Here is a 12,944-nt window from a genome sequence, read left to right as displayed (position 1 = left end):
ACTTCCTCCCTTTTCCACCCTCTGTTTGCATTGTGACGTATGGATAACCCAGGAAACCTCCCTATCGTGAGGTCATCTGAGTAGCAGATTTAATTACATCTGCAAGTTTAATTCCCTTGGACATTTGCTATGTACTCTTACACATTCTTAGGTTAGGATGAGGATTAGGGTGTAGATTAGGATGTGATGTGTTTTGGGGGCCATGATTTGTCCTACCACAAAGGCTTTTAGGCAAGTATTAGTTTGCTAGGACTGCCATAAGAGAGTACAACAAACTGGGGGCCTAAGCAACAGAAAGTTATTGTTCCACTGCCCTAGAGGTTCGAGGTCCAAATCCAAGGATCAGTAGGGGTGGGTCCTTATTGAGGGAAGGTTGTGTTCCAGGTCTCTCTCTTTGGCCTAGGGATGGCTGTTTTCTCTGTAGGTCTCTTTAGATTGTCTTCTAAGTGTGTCTCTGTGTCCAAATTTCCCCTTTCGGAAAGACATCAGTCATATTGGATTAGGATCTGACCTATTAACCTCATTTTAACTAGATTCCCTTCATAAAGACTCTCTCAAAATAAGGCCGCACCCTGGGATACTGAGGGTTGAGAGTTCAGCATATGAATTCTGAGGAGACATAATTCAACTCAGAACAGGCAGGATCTCTAAAACCTCACCCAAGAATGATACAAAGTTCTTAATCACATTATATGTTGGAACTGAGGTGTCTTTTGTTTGTTTGTTTTTTAGATTTTCTTTATTTGAGAGAGAGAATGAGAGAGAGTGCTCATGAGAGGTGGAGGGAGAGGGAGAAGGAGACTCTCCACTGAGCCAGGAGCCTGATATGGGACTGGATCCCAGGACCCTGGGATCATGACCTGAGCCAAAGGCAGCGGCTTAACTGACTGAGCCACCCAGGTGCTCCAGGAACTGAGGTTTTAAGGAAGAAATGTTTCATTTTCTGATCAGATTTACGTAATTAAGGAGGGGGAGAAAGCATTGTCATATTTTCAATACTTCTCCTTGGCCAACATAAAACACATTTTCTATTCACCCATCCTTCTAACTTAACAAACAACAACATGGAGCCATAAAGCCAAATTAAGATCCCACTGTGCTAGAGTATTTGCAAGGAATTAGCAATAAAAATCTAGGTGCCAAACGTACAATTACTTAAAATATATGAATTCTAAAATTTAGTTAGGAATGTTGTCTACATAGTTAAGTGCCTGCAGTCAGTTCTGAAATGTTAATCGCTCTCATTAGCAATGTTCTTGTTTCCCTGGAAAAATGGCAGTGTTTACGCCCTCACATAACACATTAGCATCTGTTTTCTTTTCTTTTCTTTCTCAGCCCTCAAGGAAAAGAGAACTGCATTAAAACTCTTTCCCCCCTCCGAAAATCCATCAGTTGTCAGGGCCTGTGCTCTGCACAGTTAAGTACAGTGTTCCATGACCATGAAAACATTGTAAAAGAGCAATGAAACCTGTTGCTTGCCCTGGGAAATCAGCTAAAGGAGTGCGGTAAATTGAAACAATTGAAAGGAATATACGATCCTTTCCACTATTATGATATAGTGCCCCAATATTTCTGCAGGAAAAGAAAAAAGGACTATATGCAATGGAACACGCAGATGTACAAATCCAACCTCATTAATATATCTCCTATTCCCTTATACAGTATGCCTCCTCCCTCATGCTTTCGGGAGGAGAAGATACTGTGGAGGAGGAGACGATAATGCCTGTAATCTGGGTTTCTTGTAATGGGTGAACATCCAACACACAACCTGTCTGACATGTTTTAATTAAAACAAAATTAAAATTCCTAATTAGCTAGTACAAATGAACCTTAGTCCAGTGGTGTGAAAGCCAAACTTTTAAGGAGACTTGCGCTGCTGACTTCTAAAGGTTAGGTTAGCAGGTCTGGAACAGCTATTAATTATAAAGAAAGCTGAACATAATTAATTATAAATTGAAGTTGTGCAAGTTTAGTTTTATTAAGAACCCGAAATAGGACATCATGAGTGAAAATCGGTAGAAATGAATGTCTGGGATTGGAGTCCTATTCAACTTCCACATAACAAATGAATCCCAGGTCTTCTCATGATAGGTGATGTAGGATTCCTGTGTATGGTACCCACTTCTCAGATACTTGAGCATGTAACAAAGTAAGACATCTCTGTTATAGGATAATACCATTAGCTAATTATGGCTGTAAGAAGAAACTTGGCTAAAATGGACTTACATTTTTCAAGGAAGAAATAACTTTTTTTTTTTTTGCCTGTCCTGGGCTTGGCACCATAAACACAATTCTATTTTTCTATTTCTCAGAAAAGATGCTTTGATCCTGGACGTTGACATTTTGTTTGCCACTCTTACCAGACACCTACCAATTATATTTATAAACTTGACAAGATATTTTAAAAACTGGCTGAAAGCCTATGTTGGGGAAATTTACTTCATTCTTCTTGCTTCTATTTCCTTTTCATAAGAAGGCACTTCTTTGTAAATACCTTCCTTAACTGTGGTATAGCACCAGGGGGGTCCATGTAGCAGTCACTGTGATCTAGCTTGTTTGGATGATGCGAACCCTGGTGTCAGGCAATACTCAGACCAGCCAGGGCCCCATTGTCACCTCCCTTCACTGCTGCTTGCCGTGACTAGAAAATAAAGGGCAACAGTAATTACTTCTCAAAAGATAGGCACCTGGGAAGGCATTTTTTGGTGCTGGTGAAAGGAAGTTAAATTAATAAAGATATACCTAGAGAAAAATAGAACAGAATTGGAAAGGCCAAAAGAAAGTTTACTTTAAAAGAAATAATACTTTTTTGTTGTTGTTCTGGTCAAGATTTAACAGTTCTTTCTCCTGGTTCCTCAAGAGGAAACAAACCCTATGTCTCTCTTATAAATACCGCCCCATCTGTAACTACAAACAGTCAGTGAGACATTAATTATTGTAGGTACACTTGTGGCTACAACACATGAATTTCTGTAGTTATTTGAGATAATATGATAGAAAGAAATACTCTCCCATTTGGGGTCATGATCCTAGGAGAATACCAATGGATGGGTCAGACTTCTCCAACCTACACTGGGTTCAGCCAAGAGCCTCTTCACTCTGTCAGTGGAGATTTTGTCCATTCTCATGAATCATGTGGAAATGACAAGGGTTCTCCTTGCGAGGGTTCAAGGAGCCTAATCTCCTCTCCTTATTATCAGAGGGTTGAGCTTACAGGGGAAAGAATATAACACCATTCTTCTAAATTGTCTCTGCTTATAAAAATATACAATCCTAAACTAACTCCAGGATTACAAAAGGTTTTAAAAGAGCCTGAGTGTATAGCTAGCAAAAGTGGCAAAATCAGGTCTGAGTCTTCCCACTGAAATAACATGAAAGCATATTGTTTACCATCTGTAATAACAGTTACTTTTGTGTGTTTCATTTTTTTCTTCAAACCACTCATAAGCACTGTGATAATATTATCTAAATATGGATTCTAGAAAATAGTACTCCACTGAATACAAAACTTTGACATGCCAGTTTATAAATAAGAAAAATATGGAGTCCAGCCAGCCGTGTAATAAAGAAAGCTTATTGGAAATATATATATTACCCTCGTGTATTGCTTATGAATATGCACATTAATTTTTTATAAGTATTAACATCACCTAAATTTACATATTTGTTTTATATCTGCACCTGCAGTATTTATGATGTGTCAAATGTGTTGAGTGTTGACATTTGTGAAGGCTGTAAGCATGAGGTAAGCTGAAACTGTTATTAAACAGATATTCAAAATGTTAGTTAATTTGATTAATTGAAGGAGGAGGATCTGATCTAAGTAATTAAATATCATTACATTACATCTTTCCAGCTTCAGGTGTATTTAATCACCTGTAGGGAGCTTGCAGCCAACTTTTATTTTCTGCGGCAGAGTCTTACTAGTCAAACTATACTTCTCTTTTCTTAAGTTGTTTGATGGACTAGTTCCCCTGGGGTGAATGCATAGAGAGAAATGAGTCTTCGAGTATTTGGTCTTTGAAGTCACATATTTTCCTTGAATGTGCGGCTGCCATCATGCCTCTGTGTGTTTGCTGTACCTAGTTCTGTGCTCTGATCAGTAAATATTTTGTCAGTCTTCTTTTGTGATCCAAGTGATAGAGCTCAAAGAGAATGTTGCTTGGGTTCTATGTAACCGGTCATTTATATAATTTATAATCTGTTAGAAGATTTTGTTTATGCATTTGGTTGTTTCTTTTTTTTGAAGATTTCTATTTATTACTTAGGAAAGAGAGAGCAGAGAGGGAGAGGAAAAAGCAGACTCCCCACTGAGTAGAGCACCGGACATGGGGCTTGATCCTAGGATCCTGAGATCAGGGCCTAAGTCAAGGCAGACCCTTAACTGACTGAGCCACCCAGGAGCCCCTGCTTGTTTTTGTTTTTGTTTTTAATAGCTCACAAAATGCTATTTATAATAGGGTTAGGGAATGTTAAGGCAGTTGGCGAGTAATAAAAATAAGGTTTTGAAAATCATGGTCAAGAAAACCCAGGGTTTGCACAAACCGGAGCTGAGCTTGAAACAAAAGTAAAATGCTGTTGTTGGTCCCTTTAGCTATAAAGTGTCAGTGACCATGTTACTGAAAATTCATCTATGACTCATGGCTTCGGGTCATGTAAACATACGAAAGCATATATTAATAAAAATACAAATAAGCCAAAGCAAGATTGCGGTCACAGAGGCAGACCTGAAAGCTGTTTTGCAAATCCTGTCACATCCAGAATGCCATTTTGTAGATAAGACATTTCTTGTAAAAATCTCTTGACCCATGAAGTTTTTGAAATCTAGGATTAATTATTTTCTTTTTGCTCCCAGACACTTTCTCATTGTGACTGGTTGTTGGTAGAACCCAAAGGCATTATTGGTGTTTAGCTTCTCTTACATTTCACTCTGGAGCATTAGGTTTGTGTCTTCTGAGACTCTGTACTTTCCCTTTATTTCTCCTATGCCAGGTAAGAGGAGGTGAGATCTGATCACAGTAATAAGAATGAAGACTTGTGGAAAACTGCTACCACCCAGTGAACACTTAATTTGTGCAAGTCACTTTGCTAAGCATTTTACATAAACAAACACGTTTTGTCTTCGTATTGTGATCCATCTTTTACAGATGAAGAAGAAGAAATAGAAACAGAAGCCCAAAGGGATCAAGTAATTTGCCACATAATTCCAGAAGCTATACTCAACTATTTCACATTTGTGCTAATACAGATCGCGATCCTCATCTTGGGCATTGACAAGCTGGAACCTAACTGTTCAGTGCAATCCTTTAAAGTGTGTACTTCGAGCACAAAAAATTATTCTGATTTAAGGAGGAATCCATACCTCCAGGCTCAGAAGAAAGTGCTTGAGGGACAATTAATAGCTTTAAACGTTTTTTTCTAATTCAAACCATGGGAGTCTGAAAAAAACTTTATTACTGTAAGATTAACTTTGGTGAGAGTTGTACGTTAATAATAATTTGTAACACTGTTGCTCATATGAGAAGCTCCTGAAACCAAATTATTTTCTGCCAGTGAAATGGGTAGCTTACAGGTTTGCTAATTTTGTTTTAAATTTGGAAGGAGGGCACCTGGGTGACTCAGTGGGTTAAAGCCTCTGCTTTCGGCTCAGGTCATGGTCCCAGGGTCCTGGGATAGAGCCCCGCATCAGGCTTTCTGCTCAGCAGAGAGCCTGCTTCCTCCTCTCTATCTGCCTGCCATTCCGCCTACTTGTGATCTCTGTCAAATAAATACATAAAATCTTTTTAAAAATAAATAAATAAATAAATAAATAAATTTGGAAGGAATAAGATATATTCTTTAAGTTGCTCAGTAAATTTAAACAAGACAGTAAAAATTGAACTTTCCCACTTGCTTAAAGTTATCATCGCTGATGAGATTTGGTGCCTGAGTCTAAGGCTGTGAGCCCAAATTCCTTGTATTCATTTCTCTTAGAAGTCCTATTGGACGTAGAAGAATTATCAAGATAGGGCTGCTTTAGTGCACAGTGAAAAGTATGAAAGGCTTTTTGCCTTTCAAGGATGTGTAGACATTTGGGAAGGTGATGCTTTATTCCCCACCCCACCTTGAAAGGGGTCGGGGGGGAGTAAAGGCTATTAGCACTTTATTATATCACATATACAAATGGAGATTTAATTCTTACAAGGAATTTTAGTTGAGTTAAATGCTTGAAAACATACCATGGGCATGGTGAAAAAATTTACTAAGATGGTGATAGATAAGGATGGGAATGCTGGCAATGACAGAAACGGAATTCTCAAGCTGACATATAGGGACTTTAAAATGTAGCTCTGGCCTCAGGATTATTGCTAAGGAAACAGGACTACCATAAGATAGTGTTTCACAATAAAATACTAATAAATCATGGAGATCATGATGACCAGAGTGACACAGTATTAATCAACATCTAATATCCTACGAATGACCTAGGAAATGATCATTTCTACATTGATATTATTTTACTGACATATTGCAGACCATATATTCAATTTCAATTTTCACTTTTTCCTTAGTACCTTGAGGTCTCTGAGAATGTATTCAGGATCTAAAATTGATAATATTGCAGCTACTTTTTGTAATGGAAAATAAAACACTACCAGTTTTGATGTGGGTCCTTTCTGTTCACATTATCCATACAGAAGTTACTGCCCATGATCAGTTCCAGGCCATGTACTAAAGCCCAAATGAGCAGGGTGAGCTGGGGATGGAGGGTGAGAAAACTAGAAGCCAGCCTTAGAAGTAAAAGTCAAGATATGACCCGGGTCGAATACCAGATTAACATGTCACGATTTATTAGGTCCAAGTAGGTCAGGTACAACTTGGAATGCAGCCATGGCACCATAATTATGAATGACTGACTCTGGGCTCACTGAGAAGTTGGTCTCATGTCTCATATTTCATTGCTGCTCCACCCCCACTCCCACTCTGATCTTTGTATTTAGCCAAGAAGTCGGAAAGCATGACTTTAATCTGATCATCTTTTTAGCCTTATCTAGAGCCTTACTACTATGTGGGTTTGACCTAAGTTTAGGAACTTACAATGCAGTTCAAGTACATGATTTTATAACCACTGGAACTAAGCTCAGGTGGTTCCTAGGGCCATGCACCATATGTATTACTTAATTTGATCCCATCTATGAGGTAGATATTAATTAAAGTCCCTTGTTGCAGATGATAAAACTGGGGCTCAGGAAGGTTAAGTAAACTGCCTAAAGTCATTTGGTTTATCAGTGACAGACTTCAATCTGACAAATTCAATTTGTCAGATCCTAGATCCTGTACTGTGGAACTTCAGATATTGGTAAGTTCTCTATAAAGTTCTATTGGTAAATCAAAAAGTGTCCAAGACCCTTGAAATCCTATGAACTAAGTATGACCTATATGTAATTCTATCTCTATCTAAAGATGCCAATATTATTAATTTCATAATTACTTCATCACATAAAAGTTTGACATACAGAGGGAACTGGGAAATATCTGTGGGAAAAAATGTTGATATGTCAATGATATCAACTCTCTTAAAGTGACAATCAGGAATTACAGCTGGAAAGAAGTTTCTTGGATCTTTTTACCTCTAACAATAAATGGGGTTCTTTATAAATGGACCCCAATATCATCCATTATTTTCTAGAGTTCCTTTGCTATTTATTGTCTCTGTAGGAAAGTTATTTTAGCTTACTGATATTAATCCTGTATACCTCCAGCTGTAACTTATCAATTGCCTTTGGACTTTCACCTTGGTAGAAAACAACTATATATGAATAAAAGTTCCTAAAGTAGGTCCCTGGCTGGCTCAGCTGGAAGAGCATGTGACTCTTGATGTCAGGGTCAGGTGTTTGGAGCCCCATGTTGGGTGTGGTAATTACTTAAAAATAAAAAAATAAATAAACTTAAAAAAATGGGCTATAATATTTTTTAAAAGTTTCTAATCAAAAATAAAATGGTTGTATAATAGTGGTTATACTGATAATGTATTTATAATGCATTTATAATTGGTATGTTTGAATCTTTCAAATTTTTTTATTAACCATTAGGATGCAATTTTTTAATCTTTTACTGTAAATTGTATTTATTTTAACAGAATACTGTACAGTAAACATTTCTCTTTTTAAAAAGATTTTTATTTACTCATTTATTTGACAGACAGAGATCACAAGTAGCAGAGAGGCAGTCAGAGAGAGAAGGGGAAGCAGTCTCCCCGCTGAGCAGAGAGCCTGATGTGGGGATCGATCCCAGGACCCTGGGATCATGACCCGAGCCGAAGGCTGAGGCTTTAATCCATTGAGCCACCCAGGTGCCCCACAATATACATTTCTGACAAAGATCTTCTTGTATATGTAAGTAGCATATTCTAACTTAAAGAAAAGTTAAGACTATTTACTCTGGAGTGGCTTCTGGCCCTGAAAAGGCTGTGTGGTCCTCATAGGTAAGTTCTGTGCTAGGCTTTAGGAAGAAATGTTTCCTCCATGTCTTTCTTGAATTTGCCATTCTTTGACTCTTCTTGCCATCCATGAAGTAAAATATTGAGGATCAAGAGCAGGGATGTTGCTGGGAAGAAGGGTCCAAGGAGGACTAACTTTATATCCTCATCCCAGATGAGGAGATTCTGTGAGCATTCAGAAGTCAAAAGAAGTTAATACTAAATGGTGACTTAATCTGGAACTTACCCCTCTCTATAAACCCTTAACTTATGTGTTATGAATGATAATTATTATTATTTACTTACTCATAACCATTTATTTCTGTAGATACCCCTTGCTTTTTTTTAAAATTTGGCTTAGAAAACCACACATCAGGGTATTTATCTGTAAAAGTGTACATGTTTTTCTGACAATAAATTGTGAGGTCCTTGGAGAAAGGGATCATATCTTTCCTCCATTTTTCCTACAAAATGTAGCTTAGTATTTTACGTGTAATATTTACTGAGCAAAGATTTAATATTTGGTGGATTAGCGAATGATTGATTCCTCCACTGTAATGTCAAATCCCATTTGCTTTATTTTCCAACAGCATCCTGATATGCAGGTAGAGCCCATCTTCTGTCACTGCTAGAACTGAGTGAGAAGCCCTAGGACGGTGACGTGAGCCCAGAAAGCGTCCTCTGCACCCACACAGAGCAAGGAAGGGGCCTGTGAGTGAAAACTGTGAAGCTTGAGAAAGGAAACTGCTTATCTAAATGAGGGAAACCTCAGCAATTCCTAAGGGTTCTAAATAAAACAATCTGACTCTTACTAGAGTAGTACTTGGTATGAAGAGGTAGTTCACAGAAGAGGAAAAATGTTATTACATGCCTGGACACAAGAGCTAGGAGAGACATTTTAAGGACTCAACTGGAGAAGGAAAAAAAGTACTATAAGGAAAATAGACATTTACCATTAAATATTTAATCTTAACAATGGACTTAGGTAATGTAAAAACAGTTTCTCTCACACTTAAAAATTTGGTAGATTATTTCTTAATTTTTTGAAGACTTTGGTTAGTTCTGCTCGATTCCCTAGCCAGTGATCACCTTAACCCTGAGCAGTCAACTTGAAGATGTAAGCTGCAGTGCTAGAGAAGAGCCACGTTGAGAGTCCAGCTGGAGCAGAGTCAATGCATGAAGCCCAAGGCAAGATCCGCTAAGAGGTGGGCTAGCAGTGGTAACTTCCAGCAGATCAGACTAGGCATTTGAAGGAGTCTAGGAAGACTGCTGTGTTTTCAAGATACAAGGCAAATTTCCAGAGGTAAAAGAAAAGGACAGATCAAAGGTACATGGCAGTAAGTGGGAACAATGCCTAGGAAGCCCTAGTTCCCACAGGAGAGTTGCCACATCCTGTGTCCCCCACTGGGCATTTCATTCAAACAGGGGTCTCTGCTGGATAATTTATAAGTTCTTGTTTGATAAATGAGAACTCTAGAGGGCACAAAATAGCTAACACCTTACCACTAATCAAGGCAGTGGCACCAAACTGTATTAGTGGCCATTGGATTCTTCATAACCATACACGGGCAGTTTTCTTTTTTTTAAATAATAACTATTAATACAGAAGTCTTCACCACAGTCTCAGAAGCACTGATGCAAAAAAATAATTATGTATGGAAAGAAAGCAAGCAAAACGATACAAAACAAAAAAGAAAAAAGGGGAACAATTTAAACATCCATCAAGAAGGGTTTCATTATATAAATTGACATACTTGAGTAATGGAATACTCTGGATTCACCTCAAAGGATGAAATATTTCTATAAGGGTTGACATGGAAAGGTCATCACAATATATTTTAAATTTAAATGCACAGATTTAAGAACAGCATTTGAAGTATAACAAACTTATTTTAATATATGCATATTAATACAAGGGATTGAAGATCAACTGATGGGTAGATTTAAGGAGGTAGATTAATACCTCGATATAAAATAAGTAATATTTGTTGATGTCAGAAATTAAAATGGGTCATCTTGGGGTAAAAGACATTGTTTATTGCTCAGTGGGGATTTTTAGAGAGAATAGGAATGACTAGTCATGAGGGACTTTTCAAGGCTTGACTGGATATCCTCTAGAACTCCAACCGAACTATAATTCTATGAAATGAAAAATTCACTGTTCAAGAAGAGACTTGAGACTTAGTACTTGGCCTTAGTAGTTGTTATCTGAACTTAAATGGTTGGAAATTTCAAGTACTGTCTGCTTTTTGAAAGAAATAATTTTAGATTTATTATATCATCCCTACTAAAAATAAAAATATATATAGTAAGCATCATTTGTGAGTGTTTTCTCCTAACTCATAAATACAATGCCATGAATCTCTCATATCTGTCTTTCTCAATGTGATTTTTAAGACATATCTAGCTCCTTTTTGTCCCTCTAGAAACATACTATTTTTTAAAGTATGGTTTCTCTGTCTTTAATAATGGAGGCTTAGTATCTACAGTGAGTCCCCAGGTGTATTTAATAAAACTTGTTGCCTCTCCTTGAAGATGAATGTCTTTGATTTTTAGAAGCTAGTCTTATTTTGTACAATAAAAATAATTTCCTACATAACAGACATATTTATTTCCCAATATTTATTAAAATTTCAGATTATACTTCAGTGATGAGAAAGACAATGTAATATGGTCAATATTTGGGAGTCAGAAACCCCTGTTTTTAACATGCTACACCCACCATCTCACCTCTACCCTTTGAGATAACATCAATTTGAGATTTTAGCATGATTTAGAGCCTTGTGTGACAACACTGTACACTTAATAATTCTAATGAAGTACTGCAGGAGTCAGTGTTTTCTCATCAGGAAGTATGATGTTTAGACTCACTGTTCTAATTCACACTTCCCTCCTATTTTCCCCCTTTTCTTCACACCAAATCCCAAGCTCACCCCTTTCTGTAAATCAAGATATTATTACAGGATAAATGACTTTATTTACTAAAAGTATTCCTCTTACCCTCAGCTCATCATCTCCTTCTCTCTTCCACCAATTGATTATGTGGTTAATGAACTCCTTTTCAGAAGCATTTTTGCAGATGCATTGGGCTGGAAACATTTCACAATCTGTTGGAAGTTAATGCTGCGGAGAGGGCAAAAGCTCTGGTTAGTTTTCAGAAACTTTGGGCCCTGGGGGAGGATTTCTTTTTAAGCTTTGTGACTCTAATTATTTTAGAAAGTCATTTTTTTTTAATGACTAGATGGAATGGTCCCTGGGGAGGTATTTGAAAATCTGTGCTTTGGCTTCAGTCCATTAGCATACTAGTCAATGAATTTTTGTCATTTCCATGACCTATAAGATGAGAATGGGAATCTCACGTTTTTGTAATAAATAAATAAGGTGATAGACTTGAGAACTGTCCTGAAAATAAAGGTATCCAAATAATACAACCATTATTGTCATTTTATAATTATTCTAGAATATATATCACTCTATACTCATATCTCATATATATATATATAAATACTGTTTGGATGAACAGAACATTTATAATAAAAAATTACAGAGAACAATTGCAATTTTACCTGTTTTAGTCTTCAAAGTTCATTTATTTTGTTTGCAAAATATGTAGACAAATTTATATTAGCCAGATAAATAATTATAAATGGTAATATTTAAAACTCATTTTATACTGTCAGGAAATCCATCAATTAAACTAGGTTGACAAGAAAAGATTTAAGTCAGACCCAACATTAGTTTATCCAGTATTAATGGACTTCTAGTAGGTTCAATTTGTTATATCACACATTGTGTGTGTGTGTTAAATTTTGAAATATTGCTGAGTTAACAACAATAAAAAACTTGAATCAGATTTCTGCAAGATTCACATGGCGTGTCTATGAAAAAATCAGATTCTGAGTAAAACAAAATTTGAAGCTTCTAAGAAAGTTTACTACTCAACTTTTAGACAAAAACAAGTAGAGAATTGGTTCTAATTAGAACATCTGGTGAAGTCCTATTCCTGTCATACATACCTATCTTAGATTCAAATATATCCCATCTATCTGTAAACCATTCAGAGAGGGGAATTAAGAGTTTTTACTGAGCTCACTATTGAGACCAACCAGCTTGGCAGTGAGATATCTGAGATGAGGGAAGGAAGCAATTGTTCTACAGATCTGGGGACAACCCCAGGGCAGTTTTTGTTTAGGACTCTCCTAACTTGTCCTAGGAAAAGTGAAGTGATGGATTCTTGCTTAGGCAATCTATTCAAACCGAACTATGACCCAAAATACATTAAGTGGATTCTCTCTTTCCTGTGGGAGCCCATAGTAAATAGCATAACATTTCTACTTCCTTGCTGAGATAGTCAAAGAGCTGGGTATAGGGAAAGAAGGAAATCTGCTAAACAATAAATACATTTCTGCTTCACTTCTGACTCAAGTTAACTTTCAGGCAAGTTACAACCAAAAAGGTCTTCAGGACTATAAATAACTACACCAGG

Source organism: Lontra canadensis, unplaced genomic scaffold (genome assembly GCF_010015895.1).
Source record: "Lontra canadensis isolate GAN:19392208 unplaced genomic scaffold, GSC_riverotter_1.0 scaffold9, whole genome shotgun sequence".
NCBI lineage: Eukaryota > Metazoa > Chordata > Mammalia > Carnivora > Mustelidae > Lontra > Lontra canadensis.
Note: the sequence above shows the minus strand (reverse complement) of the source record.